This window comes from Aphelocoma coerulescens, chromosome 9 (assembly GCF_041296385.1).
Source record: "Aphelocoma coerulescens isolate FSJ_1873_10779 chromosome 9, UR_Acoe_1.0, whole genome shotgun sequence".
NCBI lineage: Eukaryota > Metazoa > Chordata > Aves > Passeriformes > Corvidae > Aphelocoma > Aphelocoma coerulescens.
Genome location: NC_091023.1, coordinates 12,102,515 through 12,123,356, shown reverse-complemented (window position 1 = coordinate 12,123,356; position 20,842 = coordinate 12,102,515). Strand labels below are relative to the sequence as shown.

The window sequence follows — 20,842 nt, the reverse complement described above, 5'->3', positions numbered from 1 at the left end:
TCATTAAATTAGTAGCAATAGCAGTGTCAAGAATCACAGCAAAATACTGACTGCAAAATGAAGAGGTCTATTTGGCATCAAGTAAAGTTTCCCATTTGGCAGAGTAGGATGGCAAAATACTGTTTTCAGTTCAAGTCAGGCACCAAAAAGCACTCAGTGAACTGCAATTACATGTAGTATCTGCCTTAAGCCTTTTCTGTCAAAATTCAGCAGGACAGGATGTATCCCAACATAATTGTGGGTACCCCCTGAAACTGTTAGAAGACTGAACACAATGGAAAACTGTAGGATCTTCTAGTTGATGTCTGCAGAATTCCTTCAAAAGTTCTAAAATTTTGGAGATTCTTATTTGCAGACTTTGTACATACTCTTTGAAATGTGGTAATGACTTCAAGGATTTGATGATTCCAGCAAAAACATCCATTGCTCTCTTGCAAGCAGATGCTTCAAGGGACTACATCCTGCAAATAAACAAATGCTTCACCAGACTGCATCCTCCTATTAACACCTAAGGGTTTTCGTAATGTTATCAGTAAGCTCTGGATCTGACTGCTGGGTGTGAACATGCTGGAGGAAAACCTCACAAAACTGGTGAAGCCAGTGAAGATGGCAAAACACTGAGCAGAATGGTAGGCAACAAAAGTTACAGCTGCTGGGACAGGTACTTTATTGAGGTCAGTACCTCAGCCTTCAGCTGTGGTGGATCCATAGTTATTCTGATAATCTACTGGAAATCTGAAGGCAGTCTACATTTTGTTACCATGACATTACTTCTCTGACAAATGACCCTGAAAGTCAGGACTGTATTTGAGGAGGAGCAAAGGAACATGTGACACACAACAATTACCTTCAGATTTTATTCTCTCATCATAGGATCACATAAGGTTAGCAGGATCTGCGAGTGGAGATGAAACTCATTAAAAATTAAAAGCTGGTCAAAATGTAGAGCAAATCAGTATTAATGCTAAGGCTAAATCTTGGTTGCAGTGATGAGAGTCTTAAGGGCAGACATTACAGATGCACTTTCTGCATCAGAAACCCTCTACTACAAGGCAGATATCAAGAGTGGCAGCATGCTTCTGTTAGTGGGGAGCTGGAAATACTTCTCTTGCCAGGGAGCACAGCCTTTGGGTACATGATGCATGCTTTACTGAAGCAAAACAACCATGTCACACAATCTTTTTGGAGAGTAAGCAACTTTATAGAGTTTTCTAATTTGAGTCTCTCCTACCTCTGAGATCTAATCCTTTCAATGTCCCTCCTGACTGATGAAACATGAAAATATAGTTTTCCTTCCTTTTTGGTGTTAAGCATACTTTTCATTATTATCCTCTGCTAGAAAATGTCTATTTTCTCTCACTCTCCTCTGCTGTCCTGAGAAAATGGGCAATGCCACATGCACAAGAAAAAAAAACCTTGATATTTTTCCCCTTCTTTATATGCTGGGCTCTCCACATCCACAGTCCTGGGGCTATGGAATTCAATCACTGGCACTCACTAGTGTTCCAAAATCTCAGCTTTTCTTTTTAGCAGCACTTGGAAAGACAACTATGAAATGTCAGTGGGGTGGATAACAAGCAGCAGTATCTGCAGCCCTCAGAAATAATAAAAATAACGAGCAAAAGGTAAACAGGTCCGTCGGGCAGCTTCTCTGATACCTTTGTACATATAGGCAGCATCTCTGATTATCCAAAATTTAGTGAAGCTCATAGGCACATGCTTAACTTTAATAGGATTATGTTTATCTTTGTTCATTGACAGGGGTGAACTTTTCCTTGTGTTTAAGTGTGCTATAGAAGCAGAACCCTAATGAGCAGACAGTGCCAGGGAAACGCTGCCAGCAAGAGTCTGGCACAGCAGATGCTGCCATTCAGCCCTAAGGCATGTCCTACTCTCCAACACCCAAGATTCACTTCCCCTCCTCAGCCATAGCACTTTAAAGCACTCTCAAAAGCAGTCTCAGGGCATTGTCTGGGAGATTTTAATCAAAACAAAGAGCAAAATACATATGTATAGCTAGAAATGCACAAACTTAGTCATGAAATAAAGCTGCAGACTTTCCATCTGTAACAATTAAAATATCAAAACATTGTTTCTTGCAGTGTAGTAGAAAATCATAGCTTGAAGAGATAGTTTGGAACAGTAAGTAACAAGAATCACTGAGCACTAAAAAATAAATTCACTAGCCAACATAGTTAAAGAGAGTATTTATTTCTGTATAATAGAGACTCAAAATAGAGCAGCCAAGTATCTATGAAGAATACCTTTGTCCCTAGCTAGCAGTAGAGCACATTCCTTCAAACTACAACTATTCTGCCCCAACAGAAGCATGCCATCTCCTTTATTTTAAAGTTCAGATTTTTTTTGACAATTAAAAATTAATTTGAGTTAACTGTGTTCAGTAAAACACAGAGAACTGAGGGTATACACGAGTGGGAAACCTGCTCAAAATGCAATATTCAGGCTGTTAAATGAATATTACTTAAAATCCCAGCTAGCTTAGCACTCGGCAGCTCTATCACCTCAGAGGGAATATACAGCCAGTGTATCTTCAGATCTGCTTCTACTGAGATGATCATTATTCCAAAGAATACAGTGAATTGATATAATGAATGGAAAACAGTACATACCTCCATTACAGTTAATCCGTGGTGAGTGCATTCTTGTATTCGGACATAAGGCTGAATTACATACATGGTAAATATATTCAGACATCAACATTTATAAAAAAGTTGGTGGTGCCCTACATACTTTGGTTGAGGTCTCTAGCTGTTACCAAAAAGACATTTTATAAGTCTTCCTTATCAAAGGAAAAAAACAAAAAAGATAAAATTAACCTCACAGAGTTTAAAAGATGTATTGATTTTGACTTTGCTGGCAGACTCTTACATGGGTTTGCACAAAGCAAATGAACCGGTGGACTTACAAATATTACCAAGTGAAGTAATTACTGCTTTCTCTTCTGAAAGTCACAGTGACTTTCTCCAAGCAGAGTTACTGAAGACCCACAGTGAATCTGGCCCTCTCCCCTTTAGAGCACTTGTGTCTTGGAGTGAAGTCCTCTGGAAAGTACTAGATGTTCACCTAGCAGTCTCCAGCACACTTCATTGCTGCTTTTAAATAACCCCAATGAATGTTATTCATTAGCCAATTATGCACATACAGCTAACAAATAATTATGATTTTCAGGCTCTGGAATTGTCATGATTTCTAGTTTCAGTGTCAGGGCAACACTGCCAGGTGTGTCCCAGACATGAGTGACTTCCAACTTATTACTCAATATTCTTTGTTTCAAAAGCCATTTCAGTTCCCCACTAGCTCATGAATGAAAGAATCTGAAACAAACAGGCTGGTAAATGAAGTCTCTCAGGTGACAACTTTCCATCTGCACTGTAATAGGTCAGCAGTAGTGCGGTTCCCTTCACAAGTGATTCCTGAGCTAAATTCACAAGCACCAGACTCAATTCTCTTCCCTTGGCATTTTGCCCAGAAGGCTCAAACAGGCTGCAGAATAATTCTGACTTGTAAAAAGCTCTTTTACCCTCCTATTCCCTAATCACATCCCTGTGTGCAGTACTGGCACAGAGGATGCAGCAGGAATACAGTGTGGCACAGCACATCTCTGTGCTGCACCAGTCCGTCCGTGGCACACAGCCATATGATCCCACCAGGGCTGCTCCCACACACAAGTCAAAGCAGCCTGAGAACCAGGCAGTGACACCCCTGCCTGCCATGCCAAGTGAACCTCAGAATAAAGAGATTCAGGCCTGCTGTTCAGAAGAAAGTTTTGCAACATTAGTCTGTGCCAGGCAGACCTGTGGAGGACACTGAGGTCAACCAGCAGGAGTTTCCTAGACAAGATTTGGTCTTACTCAGTTTAAGAAAACAAACCTCCATTTTCTGACTCAGCCATCAATGATAAATTATATAGAGAAGAGAAATTTTCAGTTTACCTGAAGTTGCTGGATAGAGCTTAAAGACTAAACAGCAAAAAAAAGATAAATGGATGTAAAACTATGAACCCAGGAGGATAAACATGGCTGGACCCAGTGGAGAAACAGGTAAAAAGGACTACAGTGCAAGTCATGTAACAAAGAAGCAACAGCACATGCCCAAAGAAAAAGTTCAAGTAAAAGTCACCTTTAATATCAAAGCATTCAATGAATACAACCACCAGACCCCTTTTATTACTCTCCAGGACCATAAAAGGACTTCCAGTGGGAGGTGGATACATACAAATTAGCTCTAGGAAAGTAATGTTTATGTATTAAATAAGAACCACGTTTTAATGAATATGTACGATTACGGTTTATAAATACCTTGTTGTAAAATCTCAGAACACACACAGAACTAAAGAAATATCCTCTGTGTGTCCTGCACAGATAAAGAATGCCTGCTTTCTAATGCTTCGAATTGTGTTATAAAGTTTATTCCGGCCGATCTTCAGTGATCTGAGGTCTGAGTTTGATTGAATCCTCAATTTCAACAGTTTGAAATGAACAAGGCAAAACAAATTATTCACATATGTTCAAAAACATCGGGTAATTAATTGTTTTAATGTGTCCCAGCACATGCACAGGAGTGAACAAGAGCAGAGCGGTGTGTGCGGGGATGAAGTGCGGGGCAGTTACTGCAGGGAGGCTGCAGTAGCTCTGGGAGCCACTGGCCGGCGGCGGGGCTGGGGCCGGGCCCGGTGTGGCGGGGCTGGGGCCGGGCCCCGTGTGGCGGGGCTGGGGCCGGGCCCGGTGTGGCGGGGCTGGGGCCGGGCCCGGTGTGGCGGGGCTGGGGCCGGGCCCGGTGTGGCGGGGCTGGGGCCGGGCCGGCGCTCCGGGCCGCCAGGAGGAGCCGCAGAAGCGCTGCCCGCGCGGGCACGGCCGGGGCCGAGGCCGGTGAGCGGCCCGACAGCTCCGGCACGGACACGATTTCTCCACGGCAGCTGGCGCTGCATTTTTCATCTGCAGCGCAGAGCGGGGAGCACGGGAGCCCCCGGCAGGCGCCTCCGCCCAGGGCCCCGCTTGCCCTGGCACAGCCGGTGAAAGTGCTGCCCTTTGCGGCATCTCGACTGGGCATCGCTACTGTCCCCTGGGCTTATTTGGGAGGCATGCCCCATCCATGTAACACTTCTAGGGAGAAGCTGGCACAGAGAGCCTGACCGTCTGACAGAAATAATGCCTTAGAGGCAGCTGCTTGCTGATATAATCCAATAGGGAAAAAAAAAAAAACTGTTTTGAAGGGGATGACGCCACCCTCTTAGACATTCCTGGAACTTAAACTGAACATGACTCAGTCAGAGTGAGAGTATGCGTCTTGCCATGTTGACTTTTTATTTAAACATATTGACTAAAATAAGTTCATTTGATCTGTTTCCTTCATCACATGCATACCACAGCAGATGCAGATTAACATACCTATTAGACTTACATATCAGTTTAAGACCAATGTGACAAGCAAGCAAAGAAACAAAACAGGCAAGTAAAAAAAAAATCGGAAAGTATTTTCCTATGCAGGATTTCACATTTCAAATTTGAGCGGTTGAAAATCATCAGTTCAGAAGTGGCTCCTTCCTGGCCGAAAACATTCTGTGAGGATTTCTTAGGGTAAATTCATGGCAAGTGCGATGGACAAGCCCTAGTAAAGTCTGAGTTAGTCATGAGGCACACACCTGGCTGACACAATGCCATGACCACCCTGCCACAGCTAACATGTTGCTTATTGGATGTGAACAACTTTTTTACTCTGCTACTCAGTTTTCAGACTGACCCGTGTTCATAGAACCTGCCTACCATATATCCCAGCTGATGTCAAACAATGCACATATATTTCATGCTACAGTTTTCAACACCTAAAGCATTAAAATGTACTTTCTGAAATATTGCAGTCCCCTTTTTGGCTCTAACATTGCAATGTTAATTGGAGTATTGTAACAGTGCTACAATTCAATCCCTGCTTGCTAGCTTACAGCAGGAGCTGTTGGACTGGCTATGCTGTTTGTAGGACAGAGTTGACATTCATCCTCTCAGTGACAGACACAGACACCAGCTCTTGGCTTGCCATGACCTTCCAGCGCTCCCGGGGAGCTCTGATTCCTTTTGGCCAGTGACACTTCACTCCCAACCTGCAGCCAAAGATCACACAGCACCCCCGAGACAGCCATGCTTTCCTATCCACTGTTCATCCTTCGAATAAGCCTCTTCTGGGCACAGCCACAATCCAGCCCTGAGGCTGTCAGATGATCTCCATAGCCTTGTCAAAGTTGGGATATAAGCAAGCCTGGTCCACTCCTTTCTTATTTAACACCAACTTATGGAAAAATTTTTTACAGTATTATGACTTCCTGTGCAAGTTTTCCAGTGATCCCTACATCTTGTACCAGCACAAGCTGTGAAAGCCAGCAGCCTCCATGTATGGATGCAGATGTAGCATCTCATCAAAGTGTTTCCAACTCTCTTTACTACTTTCTTAGTTTCATTTATTTCTTCCCACTTTCTGATCCAACTTCACTATCTCATCCATTTCCCTTTACAAATTTCAAGCCTGAATCCAAATTTCTTCAGATCTGACTCCTATGCAAGCTGAGCCCTGACAACTGCCTCGAATGTGAGTGGAAGGTCTCTGAGAGAAAGCAAGGGGAGCAGCCCTGTGTACCCATGCTGCACACAGGGCACTGCTCCCTGTGTCAGTGACACACACGTGCCCTGCCTGACACATGTGTAGCGCTGTGTAGCTCCAGGTACTGCTGCCACACAGGCAGGACACAAAACTGACTTTCTAACTGCCTGTGGCCTTTCAGTCCTGTCTTACACCGTTGGTTGTATTAGCAATAAAGAGTAAATAACTCTACATCCCACCTGAAATATGGTCAAAATGTGGCAACATGCAATCACGCTTGTACATTCAGTTAAATCCAGTAATAACATATTTTATTCTGACATGCCATTGAAAACTGAATGCATTTATTTCCTCAGTCCAGCTATAGGTAAAGCTTTTCTAGATGTTTCAAACACATTATATAAACTCAACACACAACCTGTCTAGATACAAAATACCCTTGAGAGTGAAATTCTGGTCTCTGAGGAATTTGCTCTGGCAATAGCAAGATTTACTGGTTTTGTCATTAGATTATGTTCTTAGGATATCAGTCATCATTTCTTTGTCAACAGATTTTGCATATCTCAACATGACTGATTGACTTGCAAGTGCAATCAATGAGAACTCAGAGGCTTCAGCATCTTTTCTGATAACAACTGCTGGGATTTACTCACAGGAGTATAAGAAATATTCTGCAGTATGAGCCACATCTTTTATCCTCAATGTCAAATATGACAGGTTTCTAATAATAGAACCACCGCAACCTGTTGAGCAATTCCAGTCCTGGGTTTGCCCCAGGACACATCTTGTTAGGTTATAGCTAATACAGTAAACAGTGACCCTTCCTAGTGACATGGTAAAAACAGAAAGGCTTCACATGATGGGGAGTTTTCTCATCTACAACAGTCTTCAGAAGGATTTAGTAGGGCGAGTTTCAGTGATATATTTACAATTCCTCTTACACAAATTCCAACAGAACTCTGGCGGTTTAATATGGCTCTTTATAAGTAGGAAGGACACCCATCTCCAGGGTATACAGATGCTAAATCTTTAATTTCAGACCTGACTTATAATGGTATATTCAAAGATTTTTTATGATGGGAACATAATAGAAGAAATAGGAATGTAATGGGGGAAATAAAACTTTGCACACTGTCCCTTAACTCAAAGAATTTTCTTGAAAATTCTCGTATTCCCTTAATTAATTCCATGAAGAAATCAAGTTGTAGAAGTATCAGCGGCTTTGGGACAACAAAATAAAGTAACACAGTTTTAAGCTGTTGCTCAGCTTGGACTACTGGGGGCAGTAATTCTCTGGTCCAGCTGGTGTTACAGTGCAGTATTCTCACTAATGCTCAGTTAAGAGTTATCTTAAGCCTGCAGAGAATTCATGTGAAAAGCACAGACTTAACGGGAAGGACAAAAACTAAGCACAAGTGCCAGCCTTCCTGGGTCTCTGGGCTACATGCAAAACCCTCATCAACCCATATCCTGCAGCTGCACAGCCACAGCTCCCAAGGGATCCCAGCCTCATGCTTCCTGCTGTGCATTGCCACCATCCCAGCCTTACACCCTCCACCACCACGAGAGCATGCTGAGGCAAGGAGACAGGTTACACCCAGCATGCCACAGCCACAGCCCATAGGCAGGAGCAGAGTTGGACAGAGTTATGAAGTCATGAATGAAAACCTAGATCACACACCCAAAGACAGGCAGCTATAATCTAAACCTGCAGAACTGCAGAGAGCGTTACATCTGCACTGCCTCCACATCCTTGGCCAGGAGAGCAGATTGTTTCCTGTGAGGTCTTGGCCAGTGACAGCCTGAAGGACACCCCAGTCTGAAAGCCACCTCAGCCTCAGCTAGGCAGTGGCTCACTGCACTCATTCCCCAAGGCTGGGGCACTCATCCCATTAGCCCAGTCTGGTTCCTGGGCTGGGCTGGGTTTTGTGGAAGATGCTGTGGTGAATGCAGCAGAGCAGTGATCGGAACAGAGAAATGCTGCTTCCTCCAAAAATGCATGGATCCATGACACTTGCTCACAGTGTTCCTGTACATATTGTAATGTCTGAACTTAGTTTCGTCCACATGCCAACTGTGCACTATATTCAGAATACATGTACACAATTGTGCCTCCCTTTCTTCCCAGTAACACTGGGTAAATTGTGTGCTCATGCCTCAAGGCATTGAGTGGAGAGGCATTGGAGCATATCTGAAAGATCCAGTTAGAATTGTGTACCAGTTTCACACTGAATTTCAATAGGAATGTGGTGTTAGCATCCAGCTTTATGACCACTGCCACTGCCTCAGTCCCTCTTTGACAGAATTTCTTCCTAAAGAAAAAGGCCTGAAATGCTGACCGACACCACATGGGAAAAATGCCAGCAGATTCAAAAATTCTGCGTTTCCTTGCTATGGCTTTAGAAGTACTAAAACTTTTTTCATTAGTTATAATAATCTAAGTTTTGTTCATCTTTAACTCAAAATCCAGATGGACATGTTGCTGTACTTTACAAGCATCAGCTACATATACTAGATTTGATGCAGTGCTTGCTGCTTGGTCATTCTCTTTTCATCAGCCAGAGCCTATGTAATATTTAAGTCCTTAACTTTTGACTATTCATCACAATATCACTTGATGGATTCTTACCTCTTGCTGACAGCTGCCTGCTCTTTATAGCTTTTACATAAGATGCATAGATGCAGAAATCTGCTGTGTCCCATCCATCTCTGAGTTTTAAGACAGAGACTCCTCTCCTTTTGCAGCAGCTTTCCTTCAAAATTTTCTTTGGAAATCTTTTATCTGAAAATATGTTTTAAAGGTCACAGGTCACTTATTGCTCTGCAGTCAAGAATTTCTTTCCAGATGTCAGAAACTACTGTACTTTAATTATACAGTCCTCTGAAAGGCCTTCCACACAATGAATTTTTTTTGTTTTATGAAAGTCATTTTATTGGCAAAACATATGACTAACGAAAGGGATATGACTCTATGCTTACCGTAATATGAATTACTACAACACTGTTTACAGCTGAGCTTTAAAAACAATTTTCAGGCAGCTCTGGTTTTGATGACTAAAGCTTTAAACCTCTCAGGGTTTTTTTACTCCTTTTTTAAATCCAGAGGTGATGAATTTTTAATTCCTGATGCCATTTTTTGTCAGGCTGGGCATAGGTGTCTGTAGGTCAGGCATATGCACTGGAACTATCTATGCTTTTTTGAGTTCTCTAATGGAAACTCATACAAACTCTAAGAAGATGTTAGAAAATTGTGACACACTGTCTAATTCACAAATTGAGATAAAGTGAGAGCAGCTCTCCTCAGCCTGCACATAGCTTGAAGCTTTCTCCTTCTGCCTTAGTCCTGAATGAGAATTTGTTGCCTGAAACATAGTCTGTGTTTTAGCTGGTCTAGTGAAAACTCATTTGTGCCAAAGAACCATGCCTTGCATGATGCCTTCGGCAAGACTCTGCATAAACATTACTGCTGGAGCTCCATACAGCCATGGCTATTCAAGTGGCAGGCAGGTCTCAAGAGTTCTTTATTCCTGTCAGACACAAACCATTATAGATCAGCATTCTCCAAGAGACAGATCTGCTTGTGGGACATATAAATACTGGTTTTCCTTCCATTGATGTCAATAGGAGCAAGGATGCAGGTATGATGTTATGAGATGCTAAGTTCTTAAAATATGTTCTGAATTATTTCTATTTTTAAGAGCTGTTTTGCTTTGGAGGATGAAAGGTCTGTTCACTTAATATGAGGAACAAGGTCTGTCTCAGATATGTGGAAGAACATCTATTCATCCAAAATCTTAGCTATTTCAGGAATAATCTGTAAATTATTTTAAGAGTTTGTTTAAACTGTTGTTAACTATACCTGGCAGATTTCTGGCAAATGCATTATTGTTTCTCTAGACTTCTCCATTCCTGCAAGGAAACTTTTTGGGAGACGGGACTTGTCACTTCTCCTGTTGACACTGTTCTTCTTTGTATAAATAATTACACATTCACTGGGACTGGGACTAACACCTCCACCCTCCCCAGGAGGGTTACTGAACCATCAGACTAGAGCATTGTTTTTTCTCTCACCAGCTGGCTCCATGAATATTTAAGTATACTTTACAAAGTGGGACTGTTCCAGTCAGAGGGGCTGATGGTCAGGTCACTGCTGTGAGGGAGAAACCTAAATTTGCAGAGGAGAGGAGAATTCCTCTCAAACACCGGTAGGAGTTAGATTTTGTGAGGCATGCACTAACTTCTTCAGGAGCACTAATGAGATTCTCACCTTCTCTGTGGGATTTACACATCAATTTGTGTCATTATTTTGACGACCACTTCCATTAAAAATGCACTTTTAGCATTAAATGGAATAGTTTGCACCAAATGAAATTGAGTTTGGAAACTTGATTTCATTTAGAAATACAAAAAATCATATTCAGCTCCTGGGTACTGAAATTTTCTCTCCTGTCCAAGTATTCAGTCAATTATTAGCCCATACTGAATTAGAAAGTCTTCCCAAATAATATCTTGTTTACCAGTATGGGCTCCACAAATTTTATGCCTTTTATCTTAGTCTAATCAAAGGTAGGTAATTTCTGCTTTCTGCTTTGAAAACTGTGAATTTTATGAGTCATACCTTGTTGTCATAGAGTGAAGGGTTTCTGTGAAAGGCAGGGTAACTTGGGAATCCACAGCCTGGAAAAACTTCATTTTCCCCAACTGAAAACATTCAGTTTAACAAACAGAGTTGTATTTTAAGGGTAGTTCAAACACCAAACTAAACCAAAACAGACAAACAGGGATTAGGAATGGAACAGACTGCTAAACTATCCAAAACTGAACAGCAGATTTAACCCCTGATTCTTTTATTAATACAAAGTAGCTGAAGAATTTGGAAATGGAGTGAAAATTGTCACAATAACCTTTGAGCACAAGGATGCGGGAAAATCAAAAGTCCTGTTGTGTTTGGATCAGACCTCTGATCACTTTTTTACAATTAAAACCTTTTGGGTCTAAGACTTGCATTAGACTGACTGGAAATATATGCTGGAGTCTTCTTCTGCATTACAGAAAATGTAGAAGTGACACAACAGGTATAAATTCAGAAAATACCAATCCAGGGCAGATCACAGTACACTGAGTTTAGAATCTGCTTAGTTGAATTAGATGTACTGGACTTCCACTTACATTTAAAGGAGGTAATTTAATAAGGGTACTTAAAGGAGACTCTGGTGTTAATAATGCCAGAAAATTCTTAAAGAATCCACACAGGCACACTTTTACCAGGGTAAAGCCTGTAACCATGAGAGGGGTGATAACCAAGGGACAGGCCAGCAAATATTTTAGGGTGGTGTCAAGGCAGAGAGAAGTGTCAGCAGTGTTTAAGGTCCTAAGAACCCAGAGCTTTTAAAACTTAGCTGGAAAGCTGAATAGAGAGATGTTGTACTGGATAGACAGTATAATAGTCATGATCTATTGGTTGCACTTACAACTCAAGTTCCATATGAATCAGTTCCTCTCATTCCCTTTCAAGAATCTATACACCTCGCATCACATATCCACATCTGCACCTATTTACAGCAGGAATTCCATGCTATTTGACACTGCACAGGATAATTATTATCAGTGCACTGCAGTACATCTGGAAAGATGAAGGAATGCTGGCTCAGCATACCTCGGGCAAAGCACTCCACCTCTTAAAGAAGGATGGCTTACATAAAACAGGAGCACAAGAGCTGCATCCGTCTTTCATGCATGCCGAAAGCCAGGCATAATTGCTTTGAAGTGGAAGAGTTACAGCAGTACAGCTCTCCAACTGTAGAAGAGGGAACAACAGAAATTTAAATAAATACTTACCAATTTCTCTGATTCCTTATTCAAAGATGCTACCCATCCACCAGAAATATTATGTGGTAGATGCAAGCAGTCTTCATTCCTTTCCTGCTGGGATTAAAATGAAAGTTGGCTGTTATCTCAAGAATAAGCCCAAAGACCAGGCTTAGATTCTGGAAAGATTTCTCATCCTGAAATATCCTTTCAGTAAGTGAGTTGAAGGATTTAAACATAGAGACTCTTTCAAAACAGTTGCCTGTGTTCAAATGTCCATGTCCAAACTAAAGTCAAGTATAGTTTAGGAACACTGAAATTAAATTACAATATTACTTGTTCAGTCTGGCCTTTATTTTGTTTGGTGGATATGAAAAATTTCCTCAGAGACTGTTAAAACAAAAATATTCTGAAGCTCGTGAAAGGGCTTCAGAGTAACTAAAACAAGTAACTCCTGGAATACAAAAAAGATAAACTGCTGCTGGATTCTGGCACTGCACTTTTGATTCCTAATATACTAAAGGACTGTTGAGTTAGAACTGAATACAGGTTCCAAGCATTTTTATATCAAATATATATCTAATTTAGGCACGTTTCTCTAATGCTTTTCCACTGTTTAGCTTACTTTTCTCATACATTTGGTAACCAAAACCACTACTATCTAGAAGTCTCTGGTCCCGGCTCCTGAAATTTCCATGTATGTTCCTTCAATTTTTTATAACTTTTCCTCTAATACATTAACATTTTAATGACCTGTAATATTTTGCCCTTAGGAAGAAGCACTTTTCTAGTACTCAGATGTGTTCTCTGCAATACCATGCTGAGACTGATATTGACAGTGGCATTTCTTTACATATTAAATAACAATGATTCTGTGAAAATCATTACCCAGCAACATAATAGATCACAGATGTGCTTAAAAAACATAGCATTAGGCTAAACTCTGAATTCTGGTCTGGAACGCATGTGTTCATCTCCCAGGGCAGTAATTCAGCACTTAGAAAAAGTAAACTCACTATTGTAATGCACATGGCAAATAGCTGAGTTCCAGCCACCAGTGAAATAATTTGGCCCCAATTTTGCATTCCATGACCCCTGTACTTTGATGGGAAGTAGGCCATAGGGATTGACTGTAATTCCTGTAGTCAGAACTGCCCAGCACTGGTACAATTTATTGTTGCACAGGAACATCAGTGATGCAACACCCACCTTCTTGCCAGGGACACTACGTTGAATAAGGACAACTTGGCTAAATAAGGACAACTGAGGGCACAGCATGAACAACAGGAGGAATCCAGGAAGTCTTTCTGTACCATCAATATGATGCTGTACCTGGCAGAGAATGACTGTATCAAGATATTCCCTCACAATTACTCAGCTCTCTTGTCTTGGCCTAATCTACCTGTTAAAGAAAGGGTATTTTCCCTGTTCTGAATTTTCATCTTTGAGGAAGGAAGTCCTTCAGATGTAGGCTCCCCCAATTTATCATTCAGATGTAGCTGTTGAGCTGCTTAGTTAAGTTAGGGAGTCCTTTTCAAGCTAAGAAAACAAGTGCAAGAATTATTACAGCTGATGGAAATTTGATTGTATTCTCCCATCTCTTGTTGCACAGGCTGTCATATCATTTGCATATTTGGTAAAGTGTTTTTTCCTCATTGTCCCCTTTATGGTAATTTGGAAGCAGATAGTGAATTTTCCTATCAGTAAAAGTAGGAAAAGAATATTTTAGTTGGCTGAACTAAAATTGCTCACAACACTTTTCTTCCTAAGAGCATATGTAGTAAATAAATTAGATCCAATTGTTTTCCTTTTTATGTATAGCCTTATAAATAATGGTAGAGGGAATTCAGGAAAAGCAATGAGAGCATTGGCAGGGAACAGTTTCTCACAGGGCTTAGTTCTGATTTCAAATCTGTGTTGCCAGTAACAGCAAACTAATTACATGTGAAATTGTACCATGAGACTCAGGTCCCAGGTATCACCTGTGCAATAGAGTATGACAGCATAACACATTTGATTCTCTTTAGAAATATCTCTATCTTGCAACTACATCATTCAGAAGAAAAGGAAGGGGAAGGGGAAGGGGAAGGGGAAGGGGAAGGGGAAGGGGAAGGGGAAGGGGAAGGGGAAGGGGAAGGGGAAGGGGAAGGGAAAATAGTGGGGGAGGGAACAGAAACTAGATGCCTTAATACAAACCTGCTTATTTATAGACCATGTAAAACTCTTTCTTGAATTAAAGCAGACACACAAAAAATAGGTACCTTCTTTGCTTGAGGTTCCAGTTTTATTTTTGACAGCATTCTTGCTGAAAGCACACTCTCATCCTGAAACAGACTTCTCTGGAGCATCCTTGATGCCTTTTGCAACTTTTCTTTCCCTGCTTCTGCATGGAGAGTACCTGACAGCCTCTCACTGCACACACTCCTGAGTGCATTCCCATGTGCCTTTATGCCTGTAGTGTCACTTGCAGCCAGCTCGAAGGGAAGGTGGCTGTGACCACCACCAGTTTGTTAGCACCAGTTGTGCCATGTAACACAGTAGTGGCTTCACACTCACTTTCTTCATTCAGGTCTGAGTTGAGTTTAACAGTGTCTAGTGGAGGTGGTGCTTTTGGAGAGGAAAGGATGCTCTTGTACAGTAGATTGTTCAAAATGTCAGCTCTTTTCATTTTTCAGTCTATAAAACAGACTCTGATCTAAGTCTCCAGAAATTTATTCATATACAGATATAAGTGAGTCTTGTCATTAAATGAGAACAATGGCACCAATGATGATTTATATATATATATATCCCTCATAAAAATAATTCTATTTTGTACCAAGAAACAGAATGTCTGTTTTTTCCATTTTAGTGACATGATTTTCTAGCTGCTCTCTTATTTCTTTCTTCAAGCACAATACAATTAATGGTCTCATGTTTCTTTCCCACATCCACCAAAGCTAAGGGAATCTGTTTTGTAGTTTTGTTTTATAATATTATCTACTTGAAGATTTGCTGATTTAGATTACATCAAGACTGGCTAGCTGATCTGTCTTAGCTTTTACAACTCTCTAGATAAGAATAGCATCCCGTGACCCTTGATGATGCCCTGCCCCGTGCTGGAGTTCGGGAGTGGTCCTGCAGAGGCTGAGGTGCTTTGCTCCTTTCCTCTCCTCTCTTCTCTGTCTGCTGCTGGAAGATATGGCCGTAGGACTGCCTGATTCACACGTACCTGCTGGCAATTCAGGGGCTCTGCCTTTTTTTATTTTAGGGCCTTCTACTCCATACTTTATGCTCCTTCTCCTTTTATGTATTGAGTATTTTCCTCGGACTATTGTGTTTCAAATGCACTATTAGGGACGTAGTGCTTGCTTCTACACCTGCTGTGTGATATGGTCACTATAAGTGCCTGCTCTTGGTCAATGGACCCTGGGATGCTTCATTGGAAGTGTTGAAACAATCCTTTAGGAGTCTTGTACTATGAAGAAGTATCTGTTCACAACATTATGAATGTTTCCAGCATCCTGCTTGACAGCGGGCACTCTGGTTAATCATTATTACATCTCTTTGGTTACAGGAATGCTTGCAATTTAGCAGTAGTTTTTTATAATTTTATATTTATAATTTTTAATATATTTATATATAAATATATATTCAATATCTTTTTATATATTTATATTTATAATTTTTATATCATGATGTATAACAGTTCAAGTAATATAAATCAGCAGCATTCTCCTTAATATTTTCCTCTGCTGGCAAATAACTTTGAACAATAGAAGATAAAACATTTTTAAAAAAGAGCTACTGGATAGCAGTTTGTATTCCTATAACAAGAGGCAAGTAGAAACTGATATTAGTATTACCCAAACATACAAATGGAAACACCAGAAGGTAATTTCTGTACTGCTTTTATGATTAATGCATCATGTCCGGTCTCTGCTAAATGCTAAAATGAAACATGAAGTTTTGCAACTGTATTAAAGATGTCATTGCTTGAGGTAAAACTAGCAAAGAGACCAAAAAAAAAAGTTAATTAAAGAATGTAAACTTAGTTCCTAATAAGTTCCTAAATTCCTAAGGTGTGGGAATACTGTCAATACTACATTTACATTTGGTACCTCAGTATCAAAAGAAACAGGGGAGGGGAGGTCTATGACTCATCACAGCCATTTTTTATATAAAGCCAGAAACCACACTGTCATTTGATAAATGAGCCAAGAGCAAAGCTTTACAGACAAAAAGAGAGAAGACTGGGAATTCCAGCCTGAGGAAGGGTGGAGGCTCTGCAAGTTTTCCAGTGACAATTCTTGTGTGGTTTTTTATTTCTATAAAGTAGCAGATTCAGTTAAAGGCATAACATGGATAACTCTGTCTTAAAGATCTAAGCAAATTTGGGAATCCTAGGAACTGGCTGGGCATATCCGTTTGAAAGAGTCATTTTAGGTGCTTGGATTATCAAGAAAATAAGGATAAATCGTCTCTATTGCATGTTGTCCAATGCTATTATGAAAAGGGACAACTTGAAATTTCAGGAAATACCAAAGTTCTTTTGGAAGTGAAAATATCAAGATCTTGGCACTTAAGACTGCACTGAGAGAGTTGGGGTTGTTTAGCCTGGAGAAGGCTCGAGAGCAGTCTTATTGCAGCCTTTCAATAAGTAAAGGAGACTTAAAAGAAAGATAGGGGAAAGCTTTTTAATAGTACCTGTAGCAACAGGACAAGGAGTAATGGTTTTGAACTAAAAGAGTGTAAACTCAGATAAGACATGAGGAAGAAAATTTTTATTATGACAGTGGCAACACCAAGAGGTGGTGGATGTCCCATCCCTGGAAATATTCAAGGTCAGATTGGATGGGGCCCTGAACAACCTGATCATTGCAGGGGTGTTAGACTAGATGAACTTTAAAGGTCCCTGCCAACTCAAACCATTCTATGATTCATATGAAATAAAGGGCAGTTGTTGATAGTATTTATTCCAATTTAAATTAATTTCACAGTGTCAGCTGAACAAGGACCTGTACAGAAACACCAAGGGAGCACGAAGAGGTCTTTTGCTATGGTACAAGGTATTTTGTGCAGGCCACTTTCCATAGAGAAAAGAAGATTTCGTGAGAAGCCTGAAAGCTGAAGCATAAACTAAACTTCATTTTCAGTCAGGTCATCAGGCCACTTTGGCTGATGCACAGCAGTATCCTGATTCACTTAATCACAGGAAAGATGTCAGGGATACATGGAGCCACAGGCGGTTTGCACCAACATTTACAGAGTCTTTTCAAAGAACATCTCAGGGTTGCATTTCAGGAAGAGGTTTCCACTTTCCACTTCAGTAGTTGTCTCATTTTCTGGCAGACAAGGTCTCATTTACCAGACATTCATTAGGAGATTTGTCTCTTGTTAGCTTTGTGTACAAAATATCTTTCTTCAGTGACTGATAGGGAGAAGCCCTCAGCCCTGGATCACCAGCATCACTAGCTGAGCCCAGGATTGCTGGCAGCAGCTGGTGGGGGAAGAGGGGTCACTCAGGCTGCCCATTTCTGCCAGACCGCTGCAGGAGGCAATGACACACCGGGACAGCAGGCATTTTTTATAATTACTATGGCACTAGCTCCATAGTTCATATGTTACATATCTGTCACTAAACATTCACCATCCCAAGCCTGAAGATGCATCACCTCAGGGACATGTGATAGAAAATAGTTTTTGTTCTACCTTCAAAAAGAAACTACTGTAGAAAACTTGTGCTGCAATGTCAACTGTCAAAACTTAGACATTTTTTGTCCATATTAATAAAGACACTCTGCTTATGCAACTCCATACTATTTTTGTCACATAACCTATGCATCATTTATGCAAAGAATACATACACAAGGCAGCATAATTAAGATTGCATGAGACTATAAATCTGCCATCTTTTGGGTTTGAGCTCAAAACCTTTCTATCTGAATTTATAGCCACTACCTACAAACAATTCCTAACTGTGCATTCCATGTTTTCATCCCAAAAAGACAGGGACTCTAACAGATGCTGATTGAGTAGCTTCCTGACTTCAAAAATGAAATATCATCAGTATATGAAAGGGTTTATTTGATTTGGTTCCCTGCAAGAGTAGAGGACTGGGCTTGGTGAAGAGGAAAGGTCACTCCTGTTTCTGTGTTCCTAAAAGATTTAGCTGAAGATTAATGTCAATGCTAATATGTTTATTTATGGGTAACTACTTACTGGCCTTTTACTTTTCTGTTCCTTCTGCAGCCATTGATGGAAAGCAGCCAGATATCTCTGGGTTAGCTCGTGGGTGAATTCCGTCTAGCAACATCATTTACATTTGGTAAATGCAGTTTAATTTGAAAGCCTTGTTTATAGTCTCTCATTTACTGCTTGTGGTATTCATAATCTATTTAATAGTGGGGCACTAAAGAAGTACTTCAGCACATTAGATTTAGGGTGTTCAGGGAACACACATTTAGGGTGTGTTCCCAGACAGGCAGTGCCAGGGAATGATGCTGCTGTTTTCCCGATTGGCAAAGGTGCAGGAGCTTGGCTGCACGGGCTGTGCACGGGCTGGGGGCTTTCCCAGCAGCCTGTTCATCACCTGAATTTGCTCAACAAGCCTGAAATGCCCCATTGCTGCACAGATCTGCAGATATGCTTGGGTGGCAATACAGAACCTGTTAAGGTGTTAACTGTTCAGAAGTTTAAAACTACCTTTAGATGAGGCAAAAGTCTGCAGCAACCCCATATAAAAGGAGTCCTTGGACATGTAATCCATGGGAACTAACAGCCTTTGTTAGTGGTTTTGCATGGAGCACAGCTCTTCAGTGGATATGAGGCCTGAAATACTCTTTTTATAAAATAGAGGGTCTTCTCTAGACTAAAAAAGATTGACAGAAAGCAGCAGCAGGGAATACGTGTCTGTGCTGTGAGGATTACACAACTTTCTGTCATACATATTGACTTCCAGATCTACTAATTTTTATTATCATTATATTACCTTCATGACTATACCAATATGCCAATAAATAAGTTAAGCTTTTAGCTGCTAACCAGCATCTTATTGGTCATGGTGTAAGTAAATGTCTCCTTTTTAGTTTTCTTACTTCCCATTTCTGTCACTTAAAATCAGTTCAAAACACAGCTGCAAACATAATTTCTGCTCTGACAATCTCATCATCTCTGTTTCCACAGCCCCCTTTTTGTGAACGGGACTCCCTGCCCCAATACTCCACCAAGCCTTGCCGAGATGTGTCCTGCTCCTTCCTTCAGTCCCACTAGGGGGGTCTTGGGCCAGCCTCTCCTCAGGGCTGCAGGCCAGGCCCTCTCACCTGGCTGCCAACACACCTACACCTAAAAAACCTGGGCCTCTGCAAAACCCACACACTCCCCAGCCTCTGCTCTTTCTTGTCTTCCAGTGCCTCTGTGCAAACAAGAACACTGTTGGCACCTCTTACTCACCAGCCATCTTGCAGGCTGCCTCCAAAGATCTGGGATATTCCAGATGCACCTCTTCCCACACAAAAGTCCTCTTGGAAATTTAGCAAGCATGGATCCCGGTTAGTCTACTGCCTCCTTCACCCAGCACTGCGGAAAGGAGAGTACAGGTATCACATCTGCTAAACTGCGGCATCCACTTTCTGTTTAATCCTCAGAGCATCCTCTCTAATCAACAGCACTTCTTCAAAATCTTGGTAGTGGGACCTTCTTTGTATTTTGCAAGAATAGGAATGTTAAGTGCTTAATAAATGGGCTACAAATAAGAGAATAGGTTTATATTCTGCCTTATATGCAGGAGAATTTCAGCTTAGTTTCTCCAGTCTTTATTCAATTGGCTGTGCCTGAACACTTCTACAGACTTACCTCCTTCTCCTGCAAGAGGCACATATGGGAAGAAGTATTTAAAAACAGTAAGAGGAACTGGCTTTTTTTAAACCAATACTCAGAAGATAAATTATCACTTATTGACATGAAAATCTGTATGTCATTGTTCAATAGCACTAACAATGTGAGGGTTTTTAAATGCCATGTTCAATAAGAATACTGTGCTCAAAATAAGAATACTGACTTAATTTTTAATTTCTTTTCTCAGTCAAACTTTGGCCCAAATCCTATAAAACACCCAAGTATTGAGTTCATCACTGTATACTCTGCCACAGCCTTTTAAAGAGTATCTTTCACAGCCAGAGTGAAAAGGCTACTAAATGGGTCAGGATTACCCAGTGGTAAACAAAACGAAGCATTTCAAGTTTACTTTAGAATTTAAATAAAGAAGAAATTTCAAAGTAGCATTACTATTTTTCAAGCTTTGGCGAAGCTGCAGACGATTGCACAGCCAGTAACACTGAGTTCATTCATGCCCGGGACAAACACCCGCACTGTGCCACCTGAGGACGGCAGCGGGGCGTCGCGGGGGGCCGCGGGCTCGGGGCGGGGCCGCGGGGGGCTGCGGGCT

At 41.1% G+C, this 20,842-nt stretch overlaps 1 long non-coding RNA gene across 1 annotated transcript; it reads right to left on the bottom strand.

Moving 5' to 3' along the window:
• Nucleotides 1-11,229: 11,229 nt before the first annotated feature.
• Nucleotides 11,230-19,964, bottom strand: LOC138114775 (uncharacterized). Its single transcript, XR_011152796.1, has 3 exons — nucleotides 19,849-19,964; nucleotides 12,448-12,531; nucleotides 11,230-11,310 (listed from the first exon to the last, which is right to left on the bottom strand). It is a non-coding gene; the product is annotated as an uncharacterized lncRNA (long non-coding RNA).
• Between the last annotated feature and the right edge of the window lie 878 nt (nucleotides 19,965-20,842).